This window comes from Budorcas taxicolor, chromosome 14 (assembly GCF_023091745.1).
Source record: "Budorcas taxicolor isolate Tak-1 chromosome 14, Takin1.1, whole genome shotgun sequence".
Lineage (NCBI taxonomy): Eukaryota > Metazoa > Chordata > Mammalia > Artiodactyla > Bovidae > Budorcas > Budorcas taxicolor.
In genome coordinates, this window is record NC_068923.1 from 23,129,468 (window position 1) to 23,132,525 (window position 3,058).

A 3,058-nucleotide genomic window follows, 5' to 3' on the forward strand; every position below is an offset into this window, starting at 1 on the left:
GTTTATTTCTCCCATTCAGTAGGCAGCTTTTTTGTTTTGTTGAGAGTTTCCTCCACTGGGCAAAGATTTTCAGTTTGATACAGTCCCACTCATTTTTGCATTTGTTTCTCTTGCCTGAAAGGATATTGCTAAGACTGATGCCAAAGAGATTATTGCCTTTGTTTCCTCCTAGATATTGTATGGCTCATGTCTTACTTTGAAGTCTTCAATGTATTTTTAGCTTATTTTTGTATATGATGTGGAAAAGCAGTCCAGTTTGATTCTTTAGCATTTAGTTGTCCATTTTTACCAGCACAGTTAACGAAAAAACTCTTTTCCCCATTGTATATTCTGGCCTCCTTTTTTTTGTGTATTAATTACTTACATGAGTGTGGGTTCATTTCTGGACTCTCTATTCTGTACCATTGACCTATATTTCTGTTTTTGTTCCAGCTCTGTACTGTTTGTATTACTGTGGCTCTGTAGTATAGTTTGAAATGAGAGAACATGATACCTCCACCATTGCTCTTCTTTCTTAAGATTACTTTGGTCATCTGGGATATTTTGTGTTTCCATACAAATTTTAGAATTATTTGGTCTAGGTCTGTGAAAGATGCCATTAGTATTTTGATAAGGATTGCTTTGAATCTATCTATAGATGCCTTGGGTAGTATGATCATTTTAACAATATTAATTTTTCATTCATCAAGTAATTCACAAGTCACACTTTAAAAAGCTTCAGTGGAGTGTAATTAAAAGCATATTCACTGCAGAGTCAGGAACCTAGATTGTAGTTCCAGGTTTGGACAAACCAGACAGGAAATTGTGCACAGCACTTCACTTCTGGTTTCACAGTTAGGACAGTTCTTCCTCCAAAGAATGAAGAAGTAGGAGTAAATGATTATTAAAGCTCCTGGATGGTGCATAATGACTGGTTTCTGATGATAAGTGCTCAGTAATGATTGAATAAATGAATAAATCAATGAACAAACAAAGGTTTTTTCCAACTCCAAGATTTTATAATTGGCACACCAACTCCTTTTCCCTTTAAGGAATATGGGCAGAACTGCAGCTCTTTTTTCTTTATTCCCAGTGGCTTGCCTGTAGAGATACTTAATTATTTATGCTGCCTTTAGGAAGTGCCACTGAGCTCTGCTGCTTCAGATGCTATTACTATTATTATTAGTCTCAAAGCTATTTCTTACTTCCTTCAGCACGATGAAGGTGGAGAAGTAAGAAAATGCACTTTCCTTTTTCCAAAGCCCTTGAAGTGCTCAACTCAGCAGTAGTCAGACTCCTTGAGCATTTAATAAGAACTGTGGAAGACCTAATTTCCTTTGCCGTCCTTGGTTCTCTCGACCTCAGATCATCAGATGAGGAGCGGCTCAAAAGGACCCGTGTGTCATTTTCATAGTCTCTCTCCATCACTTTTCAGTTGGTGTGAATTTCAGCATCCTATGTTTTCTGTGAGCCTTTTTTCAAAATTGAATATACTCCATAATCCCTTTTTCTTTGCTGAAAAAAAATCTGAAATTGCTAGATATTTGCTTACTAGATAGGTCTGAAAAAAGTGAAAGTGCTGGTTCCCTCACTTGTGTCTGATTCTTTTTGACCCCATGAACTGTAGCCCACCAGGCTCCTCTGCCCATGGAATTCTCCAGGCAAGAATACTGGAGTGAATTGCTATTTCCTTCTCCAGGGGATCTTCCTGACCCAGGGATTGAACCCCATCTCCCACAGTGCAGGCAGATTCTTTACCATCTGAGCCACTAAGGAAGCCCACTAGATAGGTCTCAAATTTTGCCTTTTAAAAAATGTGTTTCCTTATCCTCAATTTTTCAGTTTTTTTTTCAATCAGAATACTAATTTAAATGAAAGAATATTCTAAGGCTCCAAAATTGATGAATAAATTTTATTGTCTAGCCTGGTATTATGAACAGTGTTTCAAAGGTTAGAAGCACTTACCTTCTATCATGGAAGCAAATGCACTCCAGTTTAAAAGAAACCATCCACACATCTGGTAGTCAGGTACACTGACCTTGATTTAGTAACAAATTTAATTTACTCAGTGTATGTGAAGAGCTTGCTATTTGCAAAATTTCTACATTTGCACCAGCAGTCAATGGTTGGTGCTCTCTGGTTTCATGATTTAGTGGGAGGGAATGGAATGAAAGTGTTATTAATTTTGCAAAGCTGGCAAACACCAGTATAGAAAGTGAAAGTGAAACTGAAGTCGCTCAGTCGTGTCCAACTCTTTGCGACCCCATGGACTGTAGCCTATCAAGTTCCTCTGTCCATGGGATTTTCCAGGCAAGAGTGCTGGAGTGGATTGCCATTTCCTTCTCCAGGAGATCTTCCCAACCCAGGAATCGAACCTGGGTCTCCCGCATTGCAGGCAGACGCTTTACCGTCTGAGCCACCAGGGAAGCCCCCAAACACCAGTATAGATATGTTAAAAAACAAACATGGATACCAAGAGTGACAAGTATTTCCTTACAGTTGGATCTTGAGTTAAGGTGTGAAGCAGGAACAGAGCTTCAACAGGTAGATATGAGCTAGTGAACATTCTAAGAACTAATGAGGATAGGGATTTTTAAAAACCCTAGCATGACAGGCTTCCCAGGTGACTCTGGGAAAAGAAATCGGTAAAGAAATTGCCTGCCAGTGCGGCAGATGCTGGTTAGATCCCTGGGTCAGGATGATCCCCTGGAGGAGGAAATGGCAACCCACTCCAGTATCCCTGCCTGGAAAACCCCATGGACAGAGGAGCCTGGCAGGCTACAGTCCACGGGGTTGTGAAGAGTTGCACAAGACTGAGCAACTGAGCATGTGGGCACGTGCTCATCCATCTGTGGACAACTAGCATTAGCTGAGCATCTCTGCCTCTGGATGTTAGTTGCCTGCCAGCTTGGGGAATCGGGGAACTGGGCCCGCATTTCTCATGACTCCTATATAACCATCATCAGAAGACAGAAGTTGGCAAGTCCTCTGGATCTGTAGGCTCAGAGACAATACAGTCACTTCCGCTACATTCTATTAGTCAAAGAAAGCCATAAAGACCTTTGCGGGGAAACAGACT

At 40.6% G+C, this 3,058-nt stretch overlaps 1 non-coding gene across 1 annotated transcript; it reads right to left on the reverse strand.

Moving 5' to 3' along the window:
- Positions 1 to 2,333: 2,333 nt before the first annotated feature.
- Positions 2,334 to 2,405, reverse strand: TRNAC-GCA (transfer RNA cysteine (anticodon GCA)). Its single transcript has one exon. It is a non-coding gene; the product is annotated as a tRNA-Cys (tRNA).
- Between the last annotated feature and the right edge of the window lie 653 nt (positions 2,406 to 3,058).